Raw genomic sequence first — 26,968 nt, 5'->3', positions numbered from 1 at the left:
TCTAGCCATAGTTGCTTTTAATTAACCAGCCAATAATTTGCCTGATCTGTCCACATGTAAATAAAATTGACTTTCAGATTTAAGAAGTTGTTGCTCATGGGAAAAGTCAAAAGCAAAGCATGCTATGTTTGCAGTTCCACCCTTTCCTTACAGAGACCTCCACTAGGCATTACTGAATAAACTTTGTCTATTTCTTTAATCCTATTAGCAATTACTAAAAGATCCACCTTGGTTTTCTTATTCAAACCTACTGAGTATGAAATTATCTGTGCCCTAAGAAAATATTACATCATGTCCCAAATAACTAAATTTAATATTCTCTCAGTTGTACTTAATGCAAGAAATAGAGAAATTTCCTGCTTCATAAAACTTACAAAGGTTGAAACTTGTAGCAATGTAGCACCAACTCTCCACTGAGGTACCTTCAGTATATTATCAGAAAACTGCAAAGCTAATTTCATAGGTGCATGATCCGACAACGCAATGACATCATACGCACAATCAGCAACAAAGGGCACCAAACGGGTGTCCAACAAAAAAAAATCAATTCTTGAGTATTTATGGTATACATGTGAAAAAAAAGCAACTTTCTTATCTTGAAGGTACATAAATCTCCAAATGTCGACCAAACCGTATTCTATTAAAAAAATTATTACACATTGACAGCTTTTTTAGGAAGTGACGGATTTGTGGACGATATATCAATTGACCGATTGAGACAACAGTTAAAGTCACCGCCTATAATCAACTTATATTCGTTTAATTTCGGCAGCACAGAAAAGAGTTTCCTAAAAAAAATCAGGGCTATCTACATTAGGTGCATAAACACACAGAAAAGCCACATTTTCGACCACATAACAGATAAATAACAACTAAATATCTCCCAATTAAATCAGTAACCGTGTTGAAATGTAGAAAAGGGATTTCAGAATTAATAAAAATAGATACCCCTTGTATTTTATTTACTGACAAAGAATGAAATACGGGTCCCTTCCAAAATTAAAAAAAAAACGGATTTTCATCCTGCCTACGCATATGAGTCTCCTGCGCAAAATAATATCCGCATGCAAGGTCCTTATTTTTAAAAAAAAATATTTCTGCACTTAATAGGTTGGTTCATACCATTCAGATTCCAAGCTATAATATTAATGTTATTGCAATACATATTTAAAATTTAATTTAGTTTTTTTATAGAGTAAGCTATTGCGCAGGTGCAAATTATGTACGATAAAAAAAACAAAGCATGGCTCGATCAGAAAGAAAAACAAGATAATTGACAAAAAAAAACTCACAGGACTGCCCCGTCGAAAAAAAAACTAATCTAATAGATCCATGCTGCCTTGCCAAAAGCCCAGAAACCGTCCAATATACATAGAGCATGCTGCTCTAATGACCCTTGAACCCTGTCTCGGGTTAGCAGCCCTTGCTTACAAAGAAATGCGTTGCCACCACCAGAAAGACATAACAAGAGGTACACAAAATACAAATTCCAATTATTTTCATATTACATCTAACAATTAATAACACCGAACTAACGACGGCTATCTTAGAATCATTTAACATACGTAATAATGTATTCAAAAAAGATAAATCCAACCAACTAATAAACTACAACTAACGTTAAAGACGTACAAATCAAATAAAGAATAATTAATTGCTAGATTAGATTAGATTATGAGAGCACGCAGTCCTCTTTTATTGTCATTTAGTAATGCATGCATTAAGAAATGATAGAATATTCCTCCGGTGTGATATCACAGAAACACAGAACAGACCAAGACTGAAAAACTAGCAAAAATCACATAATTGTAACATATAGTTACAACAGTGCAACAATACGATAACCTGATGAAGAACAGGCTATGGCACAGTTAAAAAGTTCAAACTCTCTCGAAAGTCCCACATCTCACGCAGACGGGAGAAGGAAGAAAATTCTCCCTGCCATGCCCGACCACAGTCCGACTTTGAGTCGTCCGAAAACTTTGAGCTCAGATCAGCCCTCCGACACCGAGTACCGAGAGCCATCTCTGCTAAACGGTTCGACCTCAGCCTCGGTCGCCAGCAGGCAAAGCCAGGGATTTTGGGGCTTTCCCTCCGGAGTTTCTCGATCGCACAGTAGCAGCGGTTGCGAACCGGGCATTTCAGAAATTCTCACGTCTGTCACCATCAAATCAGAATTGTGCACGGCACCTATTTAACAAATACGATATCATTTCACCGGAGAGGCTGCGCGCCTCTCCGGTGAAATATAGTTTTGGACTTAATATATATAGGCGTCCCCCGCTTTTCGAACTTTCGCTTTACGGAACCTCACTGTTACGAATGACCTACATTAGTACCCTGTTTTCGCTTTCAGAAGGTGTTTTAACTGTTACGAAAAAAATATACAGCGCGCGATAAAAAAAATCAGCGCGTGATAACAGGCAGCGCGCCCCGAGCAGCCGCTCTCCCCCGGATTCGGAACTGCTTTGCTTTAACACGTGCCTCTGAGCAGCCGTTTGCAAGATGAGTTCTAAGATATCGAAAAAGCATGAAAGAGCTCGTTAGGGTGTTACACTTTCGGTAAAACTAGACATAATTAAGCGTTTCGATCGTGGTGAACCTAGTAAGGGCAAAGTGAGTTTGGCTTGTGGAAGCTGACGAACATGATGTTGAAGATGTTTTACATCCCATTACCAAGAACTGACTGATGAAGAGCTGATGCAATTGGAAGAAAAAAAAGAGAACGATCGAAACCGAATGCAGTGGCCAACTGAACGTGGAGCAACTGCGTGAGATTTTCGCTGCAACGATAAAGTACGACTTTAATTTTGAAAGGGTACGTCGGTTTAGGGGACATTTGGAGGATGGTTTGAATCCTTATTAAATAACCGTGCAATACAAAAATGCGCGAGGCTCAGCAGTCAAGCAAGCCTTCCACATCAGTCACAGCAGACGACGAACCTCGACCTTCGACATCGCGGGGGGCAGAGATAGAAAAAGATGAGCTGCCTGCTCTAATGGAAACAAGCAAAAACAAGCAAAAACAACCACAGTGTCCCACCAGCCCAACCCCTAGGCCACGGACAGATACCCATTCGCGGAGAATGCAAAGCTAGCCGGGAGGCACACGGCACATCTTTAACAAAAAAAGCCGAAATAAAAATGCTAATTAATTAGGTGCCGCCGAGACGTAATTGTCGGCCCAGATCAGAGACGACGCAAACGGACATCGGCACTGATCTGGGCCGACAATTACGGGCGGCACTTAATTAATTAGCATGTTTGTTTCGGCTTTTTTCTTAAAGATGTGCTGGATGCCTCCCGGCTACCGTTGGACCACTGCATGCTTCGCGGCAATGTATCGGGTTGACCGCCTGGAGGGTGGGGGCCATTGTACCAGCCAACCAACCTGCTACGACTTCCCAATTCCAGAAGTGATACTACACTGTACATACATTATTTCTACTTTATATCGGCTGTGTATTTTACGTGTTATTTGGTATGATTTGGCAGCTTCATAGCTTCATAGGTTACTGGAGAGTGCTTGCGCGTGTTTCTGCCGAAAGCCCTTGAGTTAGATATTCTGCCGACGGCGCTTCCGTGCGATTTTCGCTACGGAGAGCAGTGCAGTAATAATTGTGGAAGAGTATTTCTACTTTATATAGGCTGTGTATTTATCATATCATTCCTGCTTTTACTATGTGTTATGTTATTTTAGGTTTTATGTGTTGTTTGGCATGATTTGGTAGGTTATTTTTGGGTCTGCAAACGCTCACAAAATATTCCCATATAAATAAATGGTAATTGCTTCTTCCCTTTACGACCTTTCGTCTTACAAACCGTTTCATAGGAACGCTCTACCTTCGGATGGCGAGGGAAACCTGTATATATTAAGTCCAAATCTATTTTAAGTATTAAAACAAACAACAACGGATTTCCGAAAATCAACGAAGTTCATTTCTGGGCACTGGAAAAACGTGGAGCGAATTCTCATCAAATCCGCTACCAACAGCTCCCAGCTAGGGATGAACTATTTACATTGCTTACGAAATGGGCTTAAACTGCTTTATAAATTTCCAACCGTCTTCAGGGGAGTCAATCGTTTTGAACTAGAAGTAGGTGGAGTAATTATCAGACGAGCCGGATAACGCAGGGAATGACAACAGTTAATCTTATAAAGTTCAGGCATAATTTTCCGCTATTTAATTCTTTCAGCATAAATCTCTGCCGTAAAATCTTCAACTATACGAATCATTGCTCCGTCATAAATTAGCTTATTCCTTTTCCTTGCATCGCGAGGAATAGCTTCTTTGGTTGCAAACTAATGCAGACCTACTATAATAGGACGAGGTTTCATTTCGACTGAAGGCTTGGGATGTCGAATTCGGTGAGCTCTGTCCAGCAGCGGACAAGTTTCAAGAATGTCACTAAAAAGTGAATATAACATGATCGAAAAGAACTTTAATGGCTCACCAGTTTCCGTGTTTTCAGGCAAACCCACCATGTGTAGATTCATCCTGCGACTTCTGCTTTCCAAATCGATCGTTTTCTTCTTAATTCTTGATAACTTCGAAATAACCTCGTTAATTTTCTTTTCCATATGAGATAAAATCAGTTCTTCTTCTCTAGTAGTTTCATTGGCTCCTGTTGTTTTCAATTCTATGAGTGCTCCGTTTAAACATCTGATATTGAACATTCAAGATTCTTCAAAGATTCCTGAATAGCAAAATAGTTTTTTTTTTCAAGCTTTTCATTGGCTTGCATCAGCTTATTGGTTTTGGTGTCTACCGTACCGATCTTAGCATCGATAGCTTCAGTTAAACCCTGCCTCCCATATAAACCCCAAACTTAAATTCCTCCATATACCTGTCTGGTAGTCTCTTAAATTTCACTAGTGTATCTGCCCCCACCACTGATGTAGGCAGTGCATTCCACGCAACAACAACTATCTGAATAAAAATCCTTCCTCTAGTATCCCCCTTGAACTTCCCACCCCTTACCTTAAAGCCATGTCCTCTTGTATTGAGCAGTGGTGTCCTGGGGAAGAGGCGCTGGCTGTCTTCTCTATCTACTCCTCTAAATATCTTGAATACCTCTATCATGTCTCCTCTCATCCTCCTTCTCTCCAAAGAGTAAAGCCCAAGCTCCATTCAACTCTGATGATAATGCATACTACCTAAACCAGGCAGCATCCTGGGAAATCTCCTCTGTACCCTTTCCAAAGCCTCCACATCCTTCCTGTAGTGAGGCGACCAGAACTGGACATAGGACTCTAAGTGCGGACTAACGAGAGTTTTGTAGAGCTGCATCATTACCTCGCAACTGTTAACTCTATCCCCCAATTTCTGAAAACGAACACCCCATGAACTTTCTTAACTACCCTATCTACCTGTGAGGCAACTTTCAGGGATCTGTGGACATGTACCTCGAAATCCCTCTGCTCATCCACACTACCAAGTATCCTGCCATTTACTTTGTACTCTGCCTTGGAGTTTGTCCTTCCAACGTGTACCACCTCACATTTCGCCAGGTTGAACTCCATCTGCCACTTCTCAGTCCACTTCTGCATACTAGCTACAGTCTTCGACAATCCTCTGCACTATCCACAACACCATCAACCTTTGTGTTGTCTGCAAATTTGCCAACCAACCCTTCCACCCCCACATCCAGGTTGGTAATAAAAATCACGAAAAATAGAGGTCCCAGAATAGATCCTTGTGGGACACCACTAGTCGCAACCCTCCAATCCGAATGTACTCCATCCACTATGACCCTCTGCTTTCTGCAGGTAAGCTAATTCTGAATCCCTCACATTGGTGAATACCGAAGAGAAGTATTCATTGAGGACCTCGCTCACTTCCACAGCCTCCAGGCTCATCTTCCCACGTTTATTTCTAATTGGTCCCACAATCAATCCTGTCATTCTTTTGTACTTCACATAATTGAAGAATGCCTTGTGGCTTTCCTTTACCCTACTTGACAAGGCCTTCTCATGCTCCTTCTAGCTCTCCGCAGCCCCTTCTTAAGCTCCGTTCTTGCTACTCTATATTCCTCAATACACCCATCTGATCCTTGCTTCTGAAACCTCATGTTTGCTGCCTTTTTCCACCTGACTAGATTTTCCACCTCACTTGTCACCCATGGTTCCTTCACCCTACCATTCTTTATCTTCCTCACTGGAATAAATTTATCCCTAACATCCTGCAAGGGATCCCTAAACATCGACCACACGTCTTTAGTAAATTTCCCTGCAGAAACATCATCCCAATTCACACCCATAAGTTCTCGCCTTATAGACTCATAATTTCCCCATCCCTAATTTTAAAAAATACAGTCCTCTCTGACTCTATCCTTTTCCATTATAATGCTAAAGGTCAGGGAGCAGTAGTGACTGTCTTCCAGATGCTCACTCACTGAGAGATCTGTGACCTGACCCGGTCTGTTACCTATTACTAGATCTAGAGTGGCATTTCCCCTGGTCGGCCTGTCAACATACTGTAACAGGAATCCATCCTGGACACACTTAACAAACTCTGCCCCGCCTAAACCATTGGAACTAATCAGGTGCCAATCAATATTAGGGAGGTTAAAGTCACCCATGTTAACAAACCTGTTATTTTTGCACATTTCCAAAATCTGCCTCCCAATCTGCTCCTCTGTATCTCTGCTGCTACCAGGGTGCCTATAGAATACCCCCAATGGAGTAACTGCTCCCTTCTTGTTCCTGACTCCACCCATACTGACTCAAAAGAGGATCCTGCTGCATTACCCACCCTTTCTGTAGCTGCAAACAGCATCCCTGCCGAGTAATGCCACCCCTCATCCCCTTTCCCCCAACTGTCTATCCCTTTTAAAGCATTAAAATCCAGGAATATGGAGAATCCATTCCTGCCCTGGTGCCAGCCAAGTCCCCGTGATGGCCACTACATCATAATTCTACGTATGTATCCAAGCTCTCAGTTCATAACCTTTGTTGCTAATACTTCTTGCATTGAAGTACACACACTTCAGCCCTTCTACCTTACCACCTTTACACCGTTTATTCTGCTTCTCTTTCCTCAAAGCCTCTTTATATGTTAGATCTGGCTTTACTCCATGCACTAACTTGCAGTTCTCACATGAGCTTTATCCTCCTCCACCGCTCTACCTGCTCTGACACTCTCGTTCCCCTCCCCCTGCAAATCTAGTTTAACCATCCCCCCCCTTCACGCCCCCGGAGCAAAAATTCTCGCAAGGATGCTAGTCCCCCTCCAGTTCAGGTGCAAACTGTCCCGTCGGAGCAGGTCCTACATTCCCTGTTACAAGGCCCAATTGTCCAGAAACATGAAGCCCTCAACCCTGCACCAACTCCTTAGTCACGTACTTAGATGCATTATCTTCCTATTTCTAGCCTCACTAGCACGTGGCACGGGTTGTAATCCTGAGATTGCAACCCTGGAGGTCCTGTCCTTCACATTTGCACCTAACTCCCTAAACTCTCTTTGCAGGACCTCGTCCTTCTTCCTATCTACGTCATTGGTCCCTACATGGACCACTACATCTGGCTGCTCAACCTCCCTCTTGAGAATACTGACAACTCGATCCGAGATATCGCGGAGCCTGGCACCAGGGAGGCAACAGACCATCCGGGATTCTCGATTCTCTCCACAAAACCTCTGATCTGTACCTCTAACTAACGAATTCCCTATCACTACTGCTCTGCTCTTTCCCCTCCTTCCCAACTGAGCTGAGGTTCCAGTCTCGGTGCCAGAGACACGACCACGGCAACTTGTCCCTGGTAGGTGATCCCCACCAACAGTATCGAAAACGGTATACTTATTATTGATGGGAACGTCCACAGTGGTGCTCTGCTCATTCTGTCTATTCCTCTTCCCTCTCCTGACAGTCACACAGCTACCTGTCTCCTGACTTTTAGGGGTGACTATCTTCCTGAACCTCCTATCTATTTCTGCGTCTGCTGCACGAATGATCCGGTGTTCATCCAGCTCCAGCTCCAGTTCTCTAAATCGGTTTGTCAGCAGCTGCAGCTGGATGCACCTTTTACAGGTGTAGTTATCAGGGACAAGAGTGCTTGCCCTGACTTCCCACATACTGTAAATGGAACGCTCGCCTGCCCTAACTGCTGCCTTACATCAGTGGGAGCAAACTCGTCCTGAGCCTCTGCTCGCCGAAGCCTCTCGAGCCAAAGCCTTCCACTCTACTTCTCGAGCCAAAGCCTTCCTACTCTGTCTCCCACTACTCCGTCGCCCGCTCTGTTAATCTGCTTGCTTTTTAAACTCTCCCGCTGTTCCCGCTCACGCGTTTGTGCAGTCGTGCCCCGTTCAAACTGCCGAAGAAATGACCCTCACATTCTCAATCTGCTTGTCTTTTAAACTCTCCCAGTGTTCTCACAGGCCGACCTTCACGCACTTGCGCAGTCGAGCCCCGTTTAAACTGCAAAACAAATGACCAGAATACTTTTGAATTACTTTCAATTTGGAGCATGTAAAATTCCTTTTAACAATGGACTTTTTGATTTTTTTATGAGGTTCTACAATACAACAACAAAAAAAAACACCTGCAAAAAAGAGACTTATATACTGCAAAACAAACATGTTCAATACACAATTCATAACAGGAAGGAAAAAGCACCCAAAATAAAATCATATAAAGTTAGTATCCTCCCCACCCTCCCACTACGTAACTCCAAGCCAACTATTTCGATTTAAAGGCAAGTTAAACAGAGCTTTTGCCACCACAGAGCTCTAAATATATATATATATATATATATATATAAAGTATATTGCCTACTACCTAAACTGTAAAATATTTCACACGTAAAAAAACCGTAAAACTTAGCCACAAAAAAAGCTGAAAGTAAGGGAATAAAATACAAAAAAAAAATGACGAAAAACCTTTAATCTAAAGAGGAGTTATGAAAATAATCCAGAAATTCAATATTGGAGAGAAGTCCCATAAATTTATCCCATATTCTGAACTGCCAATTCGAACCAAACCCTTTGATTGTTATTTTGGCACTTCGGGTGATGTTGACATGTATTTGAGTACGAATAAACGTCGAACATTATCTTTTGCCTTTCTTTTGGCGAGACGTTTAGTTCTTCTTAGGTGGAGAGATGTTGCCCCACCCACTCATGTTCAATGACTTAGAGACATTCTGTCCTGTTTAGACCTTGAAAAGATTCATTATTCACTTCTTAATTCGGACAGAAAGTTCCATAAGGTGTGGGAACAATGGACTTTTAAATCACATCAATGATTTTCAGATCTTACGACCGACTGAACAATCCACACCACTCAGGCATAGACCCTTAAGGCTAATCGCCACGGCCAAGAGCGTGGCAGAAGAGGGGGAATGCAGGCCTGGCTGAAATGCAAAGGGATGAGGCCTCCTCTATCCAGCATCTTGTTGGTGAATGTGCAGTCGCTGGAGAGCAATATGGAGCGTCTGGAGAAAAAAACGGATGTATCACAGGCAGATAAGAATCATCTCAATTGTTTACTGCATTGCAACTTGATTATCTGTGGATACAACAGACGCAGTAGTCAGGCCAGAATGTTTTACGATGTATAGAATGGAGTAAACTGCAGATTTGGGAAAGCCAAAGGGAGCAGGTGCATATTTTCTGATTACCTCCTATTGGTGCTCCTACGTGGTAGTTCAGTCCAACTTGAGTTCCCCGAATTGGAACACCTGACGGTCAAAAGCCATCCATTCAGTTTTCCTGAGGAGTTCACCAGTGGCCGACTATAAGCAAGTAGTCACGTTGCTGCATAATGCTGACTCACGACAAGAAAACTCCTGCCGCATTTCAAATTATAGTTGGCGATTTCAACCAGACTTGTTTGAAGCAGATCCCACCTAATTATTAAGAGCATATCACCTGTAGCACCAGAGGTCCCAATACTAGATAACTGCTACACTAAGATAAGGAATGCTTACCGTTCCTTGCACAGATTGCACTTTGGCAAATCAGTTAACTTGGCTGTCCTCTTCTTACCTGTATAGAGGCAGAGCCTAAATGCAAAGCTCCAGAGATCAGGACAAGTAACAGGTTGTCGTGGGAGGCTTTGAGTCACTGGACTGGGTCATGTTGAAGCACTCTTCTAAAGATATGAATGAATTTTGCATTGTTCCAATAGACTTTATAAAAAAACAGCTGTAAATGAGTGTGGCCATTAAACATAGGAGAAGTAGTGCATTTGGACCATCGAGTGTGCTCCGCCATTCAATCATGCCTGATACAATTCTTCCAGTCATCCCCACTGCCCTGCTTTCTCCCGATACCCTTTGATGCCCTGGCCTATCTATCTCCGCCTGAAATGCATCCAATGACTTGGCCTCCACAGCTGCTCATTGCAACGAATTCCAGAGATTTACCACCTTCTGACTGAATAAATTTCTGCGCATCTCTGTTCTAAATAGGATGCCCTTCAATCCTGAAGTCGTGCCCTCTTGTCCTAGACTCCGCTACCAAGGGAGTCCCCGTAAACTCACTCAGAGTGCTCCCCAATCAGATGCCCTGGAAAAAAACATGAGATCCAGAATTTGCTAAGGGGCAAATCAAAGGCATTCATTTCTGGAGACCAAGGAAGTGACAAAAGTGCAGGTATGATCTCCAGAATGCCATCTCACGGGCAAAGTGGAGATTCCAGACGGACTGGAGTCAATGAGTGATGTTCGGCACCTGTGGCAGGGCTTGAATGATATCACCTCCTACGTAGTTACATCAAACAACATGGGAGAGGGAAGGTCTTCGCTTCCAGATAAACTCAATGCTTTGACCATAAGAACATTGAAGAACCTTCACATAACTCCACATCTCCCAATTATTTCTTCATCTCAGTATCCGAAGCTGACGTGTGGGCTGCTTTCATGTTGGTGAATCCATGTAAACCATGCATACCGGATGAGGGAACTGGCCATGTACTCAGTATCCATGCTGACCCACTGGCTGCTGTGTTCACTGAGATCATTAACCTCTTGCTTCAGCAGTTTGTGACCCACCTGTTTCAAGTGTCTTCAATAAATATTCATGCTCAACAAGGGCATGGTGACCTGTCTCAATGACCATCGCCCAGTAACAACTACATCCAAAGTGATGAAGTGTTTTGTGAGGCTGGTGAAAAAAAACATATCAACTTCTGCCTGAGAAGTGACTTGGTTCTGCTCCACTTTGCCTACCGGAGCAACACGTCCACAAAGATGTCATCTCATTGTCTCTTCACTCAGAACTGGAACATCTTGACAGCTGCAAAGATACATACATCAGGATGCTCTTTACAGATTACAGCTCAGCATGTAGTACCATCATCCCCTCAAAACTAATCAATAAGCTCCAAGACCTGCCTCAATCCCATCTTGTGCATTTGTGTTCTGTATTTCCTGTCTTGTCGACCCCAGTCAGTTCTGATTGGTAACAACATCTCCTCCATGATCTGCATCAGCACAGGTGCACCAAAGGGCTGTGTGCTCAGCCCTCTGCTCTTTATATCCGTGATTGTATGGTGAGTGCAGCCCCAATACCATATTCAAGTTTGCTGATGACACCTCTGCTGTGGGCTGAATCAAGAGTTGTGATGAATTAGCATACAGGAGAGAGATTAAAAAAAATACTCTGCGTGATGTCATAACAACAACCACTCAGTTAATATCATCAAAATCAAGGAACTGATTGCAGACTTCAAGGATGGAAGCCAGAGGTCCATGAGCCTGCCCTTATTGGTGGATCAGAGGTGGAGACGGTCAGCAACTTTTCAGATCCTGGGTGTTACTATTTCAGAGGATCTTTCCTAGACCAGGCACATAAGTACAATTGCAAAGACAGCGCAGGAGCACTTCTACTACCTCGGGAGTCTCTGGAGATTTGGCATGACATCTAAAACTTTGATAAACTTCTATAGATGTGTAACCATATAATAATTACAACACGGAAACAGGCCATTTCGGCACATCTAATCCATGCCGAACTCTTACTCTCACCTCGGCCCACCGACCTGCATTCAGTCCATAATCCTCCCTTCCTTTCCTGTCCATATATTTATCCAATGTAACTTTAAATGACAACATCGAACCTGCCTCAACTGTTTCTGCTGGAAGCTCGTTCCACACAGCTACCACTCTCTGACTAAAGAAGTTCCCCCTCATGTTGCCGCTAAACTTCTGCCGTTTAACCCTCAAATCATGTCCTCTTGTTTGAATCTCCCCCCACTCTCAATGGAAAAAGTCTATCCACGTCAGCTCTGTCTATACCCCACATAATGTAAATACCTCTATCAAGCCCCCCTCAACCTTCTACGCTCCAGAGAATAAAGGCCCATCTTGCTCAACCTTTCTCTGTAACTTAGGAGATGAAACCCAGGCAACATTCTCGTAAATCTCCTCTGTACTCGCTCAATTTTATTGACATCTTTCCTATAATTCCGTAACCAGAACTGTACACAATACTCCAAATTTCTCCTTACCAATGCCTAATACAATTTCAACATTACATCCCAACTCCTATACTCAATGCTCTGATTTATAAAGGCCAACATACCAAAAGCTTTCTTCACCACCCTATGCACATTACATTCCACCTTCAGGGAACTATACACCATTATTCCTAGATCCCTCTGTTCTACTACATTCTTCAATGCCCTACCATTTACCATGCATGTCCTATTTTGATTAGCCCTAGCAAAATGTAGTACCTCACATTTATAAGCATTAAACTCCCTCTGCTATCTTTCAGCCCACTCTTCTCCGTGGTCTAAATCTCTCTGCAAGATTTGAAAACCTACTTCATTATCCACAACTCCACCTATCTTAGTATCATCTGCATACTTACTAATCCAATTTACCACCCCATCATCCAGATCATTAATATATATGACAAGCAATATTGGACCCAGTACAGATCCCTGAGGCACACCGCTACACACTGTCCTCTCTACTGACACACAGTTATCCACCACTGCTCTCTAGCGTCTCCCATCCAGTCACTGCTGAATCTATTTTACTACTTCGATATTAATACCTAACGATTGATCCTTCCAAACTAACCTTCCGTGTGGACCCTTGCCAAAGGCCTTACTGAAGTCCATATAGACAACATTGGGAACTAGGGCTTTACTCTTTGGAGAGAAGGTGGATGAGAGGAGACATGATAGAGGTATACAAGATAATAAGAGGAATAGATAGAGTGGATAGCCAGCGCCTGTTCCCCAGGGCACCACTGCTCAATACAAGAGGACATGGCTTTAAGGTAGGGGGTGGGAAGTTCAAGGGGGATACTATAGGAAGGTTTTTTTTACTCAGAGAGTGGTTGGTGCGTGGAATGCACTGCCTGAGTCAGTGGCGGAGGCAGATACTCTAGTGAAGTTTAAGAGACTACTAGACAGGTATATGGAGGAATCTAAGGTGGGGGCTTATATGGGAGGAAGGGTTTGAGGGTCGGCACAACGTTGTGGGCCGAAGGGCCTGTACTGTGCTGTACTCTTCTATGTTAACATCCACCGCTTTATGCTCGTCAACTTTCCTAGTAATCTCATCAAAAAATTCAATAAGATTTGTCAAACATGACCTTCCATACACAACTCCATGTCTACTGTTCCTAGTGACACCCTGTCTATCCAGATAAATATATAAACCATCTCTAAGAATACTTTCCATCAATTTACCCACCACTGACATCAAACTCACAGGCCGATAATTGCTAGGTTTACTCTTAGAACCTTCTTTAAAGTAGTGTAGTGTAGTGGAGAGATTATTGTCTGGATGGTTCCCTTGCCTGGTATGGAAACACCATTGCCTTTGAATGCAAAACCCCACAAAAGGTAATGGATTCAGCCCAGTACATCATGGGTAAAAATCATTCATCCATTTGCACATGTACAAGAAATGCTGTCAGAAGAATGCAGCATCTATCATCTGAGATCCCCAAAACTCATATCATGTTCTGTTGTCACTGCTGCAATCAGGTGGAAGGGGTAACTACATTAGTTTCAACAACCGTTTCTACCCCTCAACCATCAGGCTCTTAAACTAAAAGAGGTAACTACACTCACCTGCCCCATCACTGCAATGTTCCTACAACCAAAAATCTCACTTTAAGGCTGTTTATCTCATTATATCATGTTTTTTTTTCCTCTGCTACATTGACGACTGCATTGGCACAGCCTCATGCACCCATGCTGAGCTTGTCAATTTGATCATCTTTGCCTCCAACTTCAATCCTGCCCTTAAATTCAATTGGTGCACCTGTCTAAGTTTTTCTTAAATGTTGAAAGTGAGCCCACATTCACCACTTCTTCTGGCAGCTCATTCCACACTCCCACCACTCTCTGTGTGAAGAAGCCCCCCCCCTAATGTTCCCTTTAAACTTTTCCCCCTTCACCCTTAACCCATGTCTTCTGTTTGTTTTTTCTCCCCCAGCCTCAGTGGAAAACGCCTGCTTGCATTCACTGTTTCTATACCCATCATAATTTTATATACAAGTGTCCCCCGCTTTTCGAATGTTCGCTTTACGAAACCTCATTCTTATGAAAGACCGGCATTAGCATCCTGCTTTCGCTAACAGAAAGTGTTTTCACTATTATGAAAAAAAAATAAGCGCGCGATACAAGGCAGCGCGTGCCCCGAGCAGCCACTCTCCCCCGGATTCGGAACGTGATTGCTTTAACACGTGCCTGTGAGCAGCCGTTTGCTAGATGAGTTCTGAGGTATTGGAAACGCCTGAAAAAGCCCGTAAGGGTGCTACACTTTGCGTAAAACTAGACATAATTAAGCGTTTTGACCGTGGTATACGAAGTAAGGACAACGTGAGCTTGGCTTATGGAAGTTGACGAAGATGATGTTGAAGAGGTTTTGGCATTCCATGACCAAGAACTGATAGATGAAGAGCTGATGCAATTGGAAGAGGAAAGGATAACAATCGAAATCGAATGCTGTAGCGAAATGAACGTGAACCAACTGCGTGAGATGTTCACTGCAATGGTGAAGTACAACTTTAATTTTGAAAGAGTACGTAGGTTTAGGGGATATTAAGAGGATGGTTTGAGTGCTTACAACGAACTGTATGATAGAAAAATGCGCGAGGCTCAGCAGTCAAGCAAGACTTCCACATCAGCCACAGCAGACGACGAACTTCGACCTTTGATATCGAGGCCGGCAGTCATAGGAGAAGATGAGCCACCTAATGGAAACAGACGACAATGAGATGGCACGCAGTGTCCCACCACCCGAACCCCAAGGCCGCGGACATATAACGATTCACGGAGAATGTAGAGGTAGCCGGGAGGTACACAGCACGTTTAAGAAAAATGCCGAAATAGACATGCTAATTAGGTGCCCCCCGACACGTAAATGTCGGCCCAGATCAGAGGCAATTCAATCGGCAATCGGCACTGATCTGAGCGGACAATTACATGTCGGGCACCACCTAATAAATTGGCATGTTTATTTTGGCGGTTTTCTTAAAGATGTGCTGTGTGCCTTCCGGGTACTGCTGCATGCTTCGCGGCAATGTATTGGTCCGCGGCCAGGAAGGTGGGGGCCACTGCACCACCCCAGCCTGCGACGACTCAGTCTAACACATTATCATCAGTGTGCTCTGCACTGTCTTCCTATTTCCAGCAAGTGATACTACACTGTGCATACATAATTTCTACTTTATATAGGCTGTGTATTTTTACGTGTTATTTGGTATGATTTCACAGTTTCGTAGCTTAAAGGTTACTGGAGAGAGTGTTTTTGCCGAGAGCGCTTGCGTGAGATTTTCGCTTCGGAGAACAATGCCGGCAACGATTGCGGTAAAGTATTTCTACTTTATATAGGCTGTGTATTTATCATATCATTCTTGCTTTTACTATATGTTACAGTTATTTTAGGTTTTATGTGTTATTTGGCATGATATGGTAGGTTATTTTTGGGTCTGCGAACGCTCACAAAATGTTCCCATATAAATAAATGACAATTGCTTCTTCGCTTTCCGAACATTTCCGCTTACGAACCGTTTCAAAGGAATGCTCTACCTTCGGATGCCGGGGGAAACCTGTACCTCTATCAAATCTCCCCTCATTCTTCTAAACTCTAGGGAATAAAGTCCTAACCTATTCAACCTTTCTCTGTAACTCAGTTTCTCAAATCCCGGCAACATCCTTTAAAAACTTTTCTACACTCTTTAAACCTTATTAATATCCTTCCTGTAATTCGGTGACCAAAACCGTATACAATACTCCAAACTCGGCCTCACCAATGTCTTATAGAACCTCATCATAACATTTGACTGTTATACTCAATACCTTGATTTATGAAGACCAATGTACCAAAAGCTCTCTTTACGATCCTATCTACCTGTGACGGCACTTTTGGGGAATTTTGTATCTGTATTCCCAGATCCCTCTGTTCTACTGCACTCCTCAGTGCCATACCATTTACCTTCTATGCTCTACCCTGGTTTGTCCTTCCAAAGTGCAAAACCTCACATTTGTCTGTATTAAATTTCATCTGCCATTTTTCAGCCCATTTTCCCAACTGGTCTAAATCCCTCTGCAAGCTTTGAAAACCTTCCTCACTCTCCACTACACCTACAATCTTTGTATCATCAGCAAATTTGCTGATCCAATTTGGATGATTTGAATTTATATGCTCCATCAGTTAAGCTAAAACAATTAATTCAAATACTAGAACTACTTTTGAAAGAGAAAGATGAACTTTGGACAGGATAAATGCAGAACATTCAACATAAAGAAAGATGCAATAAAGCTAATAGTATTAAAGTAAAACAGAACAGCACAATACAATGGAACTGATGGATGAATATGAAACATAAGTATCTGGGATATCAAGAAGAAATCAGATCATAGCATTGCATGATAAAGGAAAATCTTTTGACACAATTCACTTCAAGGTAAGAAAATCTGCCAAGCAGAGCTCAACAATAAAATTATAGCAAAGGCAATAAACACTTTCACTGTAAATATATTAATGTATCTTCTCTGTGGATTGTCACCTTGCTGTGGTGGAGAAGCTTGTATGGTCCTGTGATCCTGACAGCAATGCCGTCTGGAGCTATGCTCCTGGTAGGGTCACCCATGGTGGTAAGGTCGAGGGTGAGGTCCCTGATAAAGAACAATCCAATGAAGACCTTAACGGTGGAACAGGCGAATGAAGTTACTTGGAACTCTATGGCTGTGAAGGCAGATGAAGGCTGCAAAAGATCCATCAGCTCTAATCATCATGGTTTCCATGCTACCAGAATCAGTTGGTTGATTTGTGAAGTATTGTGTGCTTCTTGGAGTGCAACATCAAGTACACGTTAAACAAATACATGCACAGGCGTCTTCCTTCTGTGGCCCACTTCTTCAGAAGAAAGACCATCATCCTCGACCTCGAGGGATAGCTACGACGATGATGATTAACATATTCATTTGGCATAATATCCTCATCTGAAAACAATCAGGAAAATTTACAAAGAAAAATAAGAAATAAAATGTCAAATTTCAGAAAACATTATGCACATTCAATTGCAATTTGAGAAACACCTCCTGGGACAGAAGGGAAGAAAGAGGAAACACAAATCATAAAAGTCCACACAGCAGTCATATAAAATTCCTGAGGACATATTTTCATCAATTAAAACAAGAATCAGCACTCCACACAAGCACATGCAATTCTATTAAGAACTACACACTATTAAATGAGAGCACAATCCAGGAACATGTAGACATTATCAATATTGAAGAAAAAGTTAACCAATAGAAAAGCATGACCCTCCATGAAAGACATCCCCATTATCTATACAAACTGGGTGTCGACAAGAAAGCATCGAACGCCTGGACCTGAGTTGTCAAACCTCCTCGTAGAATCAGAAGGGTTCCTGCGGTAATCCAGGGCCAGGTGATCAACATAAAAAAAATCAAATATCATAAAAGACTAACGAATTCAAAAGGCAGAATTCAATTTGATTCGTTTAACTGTCATTTAAACTTATACGAATACAGCCAAAAGAGACAACGTTACTCCAGGGTCAAAATACAAAAACACATTCCCCACAGTCACGCACTTAAGATCACAATCACGAAAAGTGAGTCCCGAAGCCGCCCTCGCGCCCTCCCCCACCCGGGCTCGATGCATTCAAGTCAACAAGCCCATATAAAATATAAAATATTAATAAAAACGACACAAACGACATGTATATATAAAGTCCAGAGCCCAGCCCAGCGATATCACCTGTCGACTAGGACCCGACGCCCTCTAGGCGATACCGTGGCTTTGAGGACCCGTCCACGCCCCGAGGCCCGACTCCCGCCAGGTGAATCCGTGGCTTTGAGGCCCAGTCCTCGCATACACAAGCACATATAGAATTTTAGTAAAAGCACAACCAGACAACAGCCCAGTCCCTTCAGTCCATTTTAAACCTTCAGTCGCTTCAAATGTGTCCCACCCCTCCCTAACGGCGCACCTTCGGTAGCTGAAAGCAAGCGACATCGCAGCTTGAGGCCCGTGTCGATTGAATGTCTCTAAATTATCTGCAGTTGGCCACAACAGAGATTCTTTTCTGCCAAACGAAACCCGAGGAGCGCAACGGCTTTACCCCTCACTCCCGGTGGCTGTAAACAGGCGACACCGTGGTTTCAGGCCTAATCCTTGCCTCAACCGAGGACTAGGCACCTCCATCCGCCCCTGATCGCATCCAATAAATCAGCGAATCCAACTTGCCGCGGACCAGATGAACAATGTTCAAATGGTTCTTGCGATCACAAGAAAAAGCGAACGAGTCGGCCACTCGCTGTTCGACAGTGAGCCTCCATCGACTGAGGCGGCAGCACGTTGCGCAGCTCCGTCATTATCTCCGGCAGCGAACACCTCGCTGATGGTGGAGACCTGCAGTCCTTTGTGTTCTGCATTTACAGCAGGATCTTGCAATAGTTACATGTATTGTTTTTAAGTACTACCGCAGCACTTATTTTGACCCCGTAGAAGCTGCTGCGACGAGTTGCGCCGCCATCATGTCTGAAGGAAGAGGAAGAAATTGCCGAAAAAACACAGAAACAAACCAACTCATTTCAGGATATTTACACGGGCGCAATCAAGTGTCAAATATTATTCATCAAATCTTGCTTTAAAATACAAATTTATGAATAAAATCACAGCTTACTACAAATACAAGCCGGATACAGTTTTAGAGTCAGAATATGACATATTATATTATGACTGTTCAGTTATTACGAACAGGACGATCCTTAATGACCGACCAAATATAATAATACCGGATAAGCAAGCGAGAACATCTTAGTTAAAAGATATAACCATTCCAAACTCATATAACCGAGATATAAATCAATGAAAGCCACGAGAAATGTGCTGAATTAAAAGGGGAAATTCATATAGTTTGGAACATGAACAAGATATACGTTGGCCTGATAGTAATATCTGGGACTGGTGTCACACCAAAGGCTCTCCACAACAGCATTAAATAATTAGGGCAACACAGTGATATCCGTGTCAATATTCTGAAAGCTACAATACTAAACACCAATTGAATAGTCAAAAGTTCCTAGCAATTGACAAATGAGCGTGCTTGGCTATAGCCGTCACTCAGGTTTAACCAGCTTGAGCTGAGAAAAAACAACAAGAGAGAAACCAGAAGCAACCCAACGCATTGCAGGAGCCTGTAGCAGTTTAACACAATGTGATTACCTGTACTTGCACAGACACCATCATGTGGCAAAACATCATTCAACAAAATCTTGCTTTAAAACACAAATTCATAAATGGAACCACACTTTACTCGAAATACAAAGGATAAGCAAGCGTGGACAATTTATTTAATAGATATCACCATTCCAAACACACACAACTTACAGAAATCAATAAATGAGAACACAGCAGAAATATGCTGAATTAAAAGAGGAAAATGATACACTTTGTAACATTAACTATGTATATATTGTTTTTCGTGTAACAACTACAGCTGTTGTCATCCCAAAGGCACTGCACAATAGCATTAAATAATTTGGGCGATAAACTACTATCTTTGTAAATCTACAGAAAGCCACAATACTAAACACGACTAGAATAGTCCAAAAATTCCTCGCAATATTCAAATGCGTCTGCTTGGTTATGCATGTATCTCAGGTTTTATCAGCTTAAGCGGAGAGAGAGAAAAAATAATGTTAACCAAAAGAAACGCGTATGCCCTCCATGAAAGATATCCCCACAATCTGAGCAGACTAGATATTGACATGAAAGTGTCGTTCAGCTGGGTCGGAGTTGGAGACTTCTTCCCAAAGACGGAAGAGTTCCTTGTGGCAATACAGGACCAGGAGGTTAACACAAAAATAACAAAAATCACAATAAAAGTCCAAAAAATTCAAGATGATAAATATAGAAAATGGCAGGGGAAATGATAAACAATCCAACATATTGCACTTACTGCATACTGTTATTACAGTTTAACACAATCTGGTTACTCACATAGGCACAATCAACTGGCAAACATTATTCACCAATATCGTGCTTCAAAATACAAAACTCATAAAATGAATCATCTGGTCCTAGAAATATAAACAAGGTCCAGTTTTAGAGTCAGAACACCACAGATTATACTTCCTCAAATCCAATATAACAGATATTACAGCATAAAACAAACATCTGGAGATAATAACATGGGATAGGCAAACAAGAGAAACTTACTTAATGGATTTAGCATTACAAACACACATAACTTTCAACATCAATAAGTGAAGAACACCACCAATATGCTGAATTTAAAAAAAAATGAAAAGCTTTGGAACATGAACAGGCTGTACATTTTCCCGGAAGTAATATCCACAGCTGGTTACATTTCAAATCATAGCATTGAACATTAGAGCTACACAACAATGTCTATGAACTTATTTTAGAAAACTGTAATAATAATCACCACTAGAATAGTCTCAAGATTTCCAGAAGATGGGAAATCAGTGTGTTTGGCGATGCGCATACTTCAGGTTTCACAAGCTTGGGCGGAGAACAATAATACATTGCAATAATAGTAATGTAACAATGGAAAAATACTGAGAACATGAGATAAAGTGTTCCTGAAACCCTTCTGCTCCAATATGAAGACATGGAAAATAATGCAGAGAAGATTCAGCAGAATGACATAAACAAGAGAAAACCCGCAGAAGCTGGATATCCAAGCAACACACAAACAATGCTGGAGTAACTCAGCAGGCCAGGCAGCATCTATGGAAAAGAGTACAGTCGACGTTTTGGGCCCTGACCGTTCAGCACGACAGGAGATAAAAGATGAGGAGTCAGGGTTAGAAGGTGGGTAGAGGGGAGGAAGAAACACGGGATGATTTGTGAATTCGGGAGCGGGGGCTATACTCGTGAAGTAATGAGTTGGGAATTTGTTTGGTGAAAGAGCAACTGGCTGGAGAAGGGGGATTCTAATATGAGAGGAAAGAAGGAAGAAAGAAAAGGGGGAGGAGCACCAGAGGAGGCGATGGGTAGGCAAGGAGATCGGGTGAGAGAGGGAAAGGATAAGGGAAATTGTGAAAGAGGGACACGAGTGGAAGTTCGAGAAACCAGTGTTCATGTTATCAGTTTGGAGGTTACCCAGACGGAATATAAGAAGTTGCACCTCCAACCTGAGTGTGACCTCATTGCAACAGTAGAGGACCCCGTGGATGGATATGTCAGAATGGGAACGATTCTGTCTTGAGCACCATAATCCAGGGTACAACTAACCCTCCAAGATCATTCGTGGAATGAAAATGGGACGTTATTCGCACTGCAGGAGATCATTTAATGTCGGATGGAGAGTAAAAATAATTAGCAGAGAAACAATAAGGAGGTGAGACCATGTGTACACGTTGAAAGATGTGGTGATTTTACAGGTATATTACATACCGTTAGCCATTAAAATTTGGACTGACTGAAGCCTCTAAATCTGCTGGGTGTCTTCAGCATCTTGTGTGTTTCACGTCTTCTGTTTGTGAAGCAAGATGCTATTCATGTCCTATGTTATGCATATTAAGACTTGCCCCTCACAATTCATAAATATGCAGAATTACTTAAAATCTTAAGTCCAGGCATTTGTGCTCAATATAAATCATTCAACTCAATTTTCATTTTGCTATTCGGTGGTCCTGGACAGTTTGATTCCTTATCCAAATTGCGTAGTCTGGTAGGTGGACGGTAATCACTGTAAAACTCAATCAGCTGATCATGACCCACAAGAACACAAATGACATTTAAATATTCGCAAGATGAGGATAGATCTGGACATCCAACACAGTCCTCAACAGGTTGTTGTTAATGATGTTTGGAAAAATATGAATGTTTGTGAAAATAAGTCATATTGAACCATACCCTTGAACTCAGTGAAGGTGTCAGTAGTGAAACTCCTTGTAAAACTGAATAATTACGAATATATAAGCTTTTATATGTTAAGATGGCGCTTCCGAAGATGGGCGACAGCAGTTAGGTAAAGTATAAGGCAGAGATTGATGAGCTCACAGGGTGCATCACTGATTACATCAACTTCTGTGTGGACTGCAATGTTCCGACAAGAACGGTCCTTTGTTATTCAAATAACAAGCCATGGGTAACAAAGGACATTAAGGACACCCTGAACGCTAAAAGAGGGCGTTTAAAGAGGGAAATAGGGAGGAGCTGAGGGCAATACAGAGGGACCTGAAAGCCAGGATCATGGAGGCTAAAGACAGGTACAGGAGGGAGCTTGAGTGGAAACTCCAGCAGAACATGAGAGAGGTCTGGAGGGGGATGAGGACCATCACTGGGTTCTGGCAAACTAGCAACAGAGGAACTGAAGGCAGTGTGGAAAGGCCCAACGAACTTAACCTGTTCTTTAACAGATTTGACATTGTGGCCCCTGCCCATCCCCCACATGAATCTTCTGTTGTCGGCCCCCAACCAACACATATTCCACTCTCCCCTCCTACCCCTCCTCACAGTCCCCCAACCTGCTTTCATGACTATATCCCTTCCCCACACGAACCACCACGGTGGGCTTCACAGTTGAACAGGTGAGAAGACAGCTGAAATGTCTCAACCCAAGGAAGGCTGCAGGACCGGATGGTGTCAGTACCACGGTGCTCAAAGCCTGTGCCCCTCAGCTGTGTGGAATACTTCGCCACGTATTCAACCTGAGCCTGAGGCTCTGGAGGGTTCCTGTGCTGTAGAAGACATCCTGCCTCGACCCTGTGCCGAAGACGCCGCTCCCGAGCGGCCTCAATGACTACAGACCGGTGGCAGTGATCTCCCACATCATGAATACCCTAGACAGACTTGTCCTGGAGCTGCTCCGGCCTATGGTCAGCCCACACTTAGATCCTCTCCAGTTCGCCTACCCGCCCCGAATAGGAGTTGAGGATGCCATCGTCTACCTGCTGAACCGGGTCTACGCCCACCTGGACAAGCCAGCGAGCACTGTGGGGGTCATGTTTTTTTACCTCTCCAGTGCGTTCAAATCCATCCGCCCTGCTGGGGAGAAGCTGACAGCGATGCAGGTGGATGCTTCCTTGGTATCATGGATTCTTGATTACCTGACTGGCAGACTACAGTGCGTGTGCTTGCAACACTGTGTGTCCGACAGAGTGATCAGCAGCACTGGGGCTCCACAGGGGACTGTCTTGTCTCTCTTTCGCTTCACCATTTACATCTCTGACTTCAACTACTGCACAGAGTCTTCTGATCTTCAGAGGTTTTCTGATGACTGTGCCATAGTTGGATGCATCAGCAAGGGAGATGAGGCTGAGTACAGGGCTACCGTAGGAAACATTTGCACATGGGGTGAACAGAATTATCTGCAGCTTAATGTGTAAAAGACTACGGAGCTGGTGGTAGACCTGAGGAGAGATAAGGTACCGGTGACGCCTGTTTCCATCCAGGGGGTCAGTGTGGACATGCTGGAGGATTACAAATACCCGGGGATCCGAATTGACAATAAACTGGAATGGTCAAATAACACTGAGGTTGTCTACGAGAAGGGTCAGAGCCGTCTCTATTTACATAATTTACATATTACTATTGAACTATTTATGGTTTTATTACTATTTATTATTTATGGTGCAACTGCAATGAAAATCCAATTTCCCCCAGGATCAATAAGGTATGACTACTACTGCGACTACTACTACTTTGATCCCAGCATCTCAAGATTATTTTATGTGGATAATTAAAACAATGGCCTAGATGGACTGGAAGCGCGAAGCTGAAGTACGCAGTCGACGGTAGGGATGATTTTGCTTGCTTTCATGCGTGTTTTTTACCCGCTTTTCCGATGACAGGCGATCGAAGCTTCTGCCTGCTCCAACTGCTCCAGGAGCAGATGTTGGACTCAATCTGGTGCGGGATGCCGTTTGCTTGCTTCTATTATCTGCATGATACATGTTCCACACACGACCTCCCCCCACCCCCCACCCCTCCTCGCACCATTCATCTCCTTCTCTCTTTGTGGACAACTGTAAGCAGAGAAATTTCAAGGTATATAATTTATACATTCTTTGATTATGAATGTGATTTGATATAAAGGCAAAATAGGAAATTCTGCTGAACTTCCAGTTTCCCCATTTTACAGAAAGCAACAGAAGATAATGCAATAATAGACTGGCCCGATTGGTATCTAATTATGTAACTGCATCCACTTCAAAGAGTCAAGAAATTGTGTAAACTTTGCTCAATGACTTTCAAAGACAGATCAATTGTAATAAAATTTGTTGGATTCTTGCTAAAAAAACAATGCCAGGTTTCTATTTATATTAAGGTACGGCTTCTGTTTAGAGTTTGCATATTAAAGCAATATTTCAGTGAATAATGTTTGCCACCTGTTTGTACCTGTGTAACCAATAAGAATGAACTAAATTGTTGTAGAATCCTGTAATGTGATGTATTTTTTCTGGATTCACTTGATATTTTCCGTATTTTTGATTTCTTGTTTTGTGTGTTAACCTCCTGGTCCTGTATCACCACAAGGAATCATTCCTTTTTGGAAGAGGGATCCAAATTTAAGTCAAACATTCTAAACCCACACCATCATCTAGTCTGTTCAGATCATGGGGTTGTCCATGAAAGATCATTCTCTGTCACTGGTTAACTCCATCTTCAGTTTTCTGAGTTATGCTTTCAGTTAAGTTTAGTGGTGTGCAATTCTTATCAGATTTGCATATGCTTGAGTGGAGTGCTTAATACTGTTTCCGTTGATGAAAATATGTCCACAGAAATTTTATGTGACCATTATATACTTTGATGTCTGCTATTCCTCTTCTTCATTCTTCTCCAAGTGGTCTTAACCTAAGTGTGTTCAAATGCAGAGAGTATTTTCTGAAAATTTGACATTTCAATTATTATTTGTCTATGTAAAATTTCCAGATCGGTTTCTGAATAAGATCTTATGACAAAATAAAACAATGTGAGTACAGTGAAAGTGTTACTAACTTTGTTATATTTTTACTATTGATATCTCTTTGGCAGATTTTCTTAAGTCTTGAAGTACATTCTGTCAAAAGTTTTTATTTAATTGCATTATGATGTATTTACTTTGCTTGTGATATCACAGGTATGTTTCATATGCTTCCTGATCATCTTTCAGTTATATTGTATCCTGCTACACAATTGTGCATTCTATTAGATCAAGTGCATGTTTCTTTATGTTTAATATTCTGCACTTATCTAGTCCAAATATTGTGTTTATATCCTTCAAAAATGGTTCTACAGCCAGACTACAGGCTTCTGGCAGCAGATGTGTGTCCATCAGGGGAGTTAAGTGGATAAAACAGTTATTGCAGACTTCCCCTGTGACCATTCCCCTCAGTAACAAGTATAACTACTGCATGTTGCCAGTGTGGAATGACCCATCAGGGCATAGCAGTAGCATCGAGTCTAGTGGCCCTCTGCCAGATGCGGCACTCAGCAGGGAAGAGTAAATTCAGGTGGTGTATTCGTGTTAGCAGACACGATAATCATGGGAGCTGACAGGAGATTCTGCGGCTGTCAAAGAGAAACCATGATGATGTGCCACCTCCCGAGTGCAATAGTTCCAGATGTCTCGGAGCAGATGCAGAATGTTATCATGCAGGTCTGTGTAAAGCCAAAGGTTGTGGTGCAAACTAGCACGAATGAAACAGACAGAAAAGGGGAAGAGGTCTTGCACGGTGGGCTTTGGGAGTTTGGAAACAGACTAAAGAGAAGGATCTTCAAAGTCGTACTCTCCGCATAACTCCGAGCACCACGGGCAAGTAAAGGTAGGAATGGGATACTAGCACAAATGTATGAATGACTGAGGAGATGGTGAGGGGAAGGGGTGGGCAAGATCTCTGAATCCTGTTTTAGGGGAGTAGTGACCTGTACAAGGAAGATGGATTGCAGCTGAACTGGAGGAGAACCAGTATCCTGGAGTATGGGTTTACGGATGCTACTCGGAAGGGTTAGAACTAATTCTTCAAAGGGTTTGGATCTGGAAAAAAATGGACAGAAAGGCAGATGCCAGGGAAATTATTTCTTGGTAAAATCAATATAACTGGTATAATGTGACGGACAGCTCTGTAACTTAGTGCTATAGTACGGTGGGTAAATGCCATGAACTTATATTTCGGATCAGTGCATGAAGTTCTAGTATTGTGTCCATTGCAGAGCCTTCGTTGAGAGAAGAGAAATAATGGGTGATTAATGTTTCAGGTTCTCAAAGATTTCGAAAACATAGAGAATAATTTATAAGGAGAAGAGGCAGTTGCATTAAAAATCAGGGACAACATCACAGCTGCATTCAGGGGAGACGTAATGGAAGGTTCAGAAACAGAGTCCATTTGGGTAGAACTCAAGAATAGGAAGCGTAAAATACAACTGATGAGAATTTATCACAGACCTCCAAGCGCTACAGGGACATTCAGGAACATATACAGTACCAATAAAAAGTAATCACCCCCCACCCCCCTTTGAAAATTTTCAGGTTTTGTTGTTTTATTACATTGAATCATAATGGACATAATTTGG

The sequence above is a fragment of the Mobula hypostoma genome, chromosome 8 (genome assembly GCF_963921235.1).
Source record: "Mobula hypostoma chromosome 8, sMobHyp1.1, whole genome shotgun sequence".
NCBI classification, from domain to species: domain Eukaryota; kingdom Metazoa; phylum Chordata; class Chondrichthyes; order Myliobatiformes; family Myliobatidae; genus Mobula; species Mobula hypostoma.
This window is presented reverse-complemented; position numbering follows the sequence as displayed.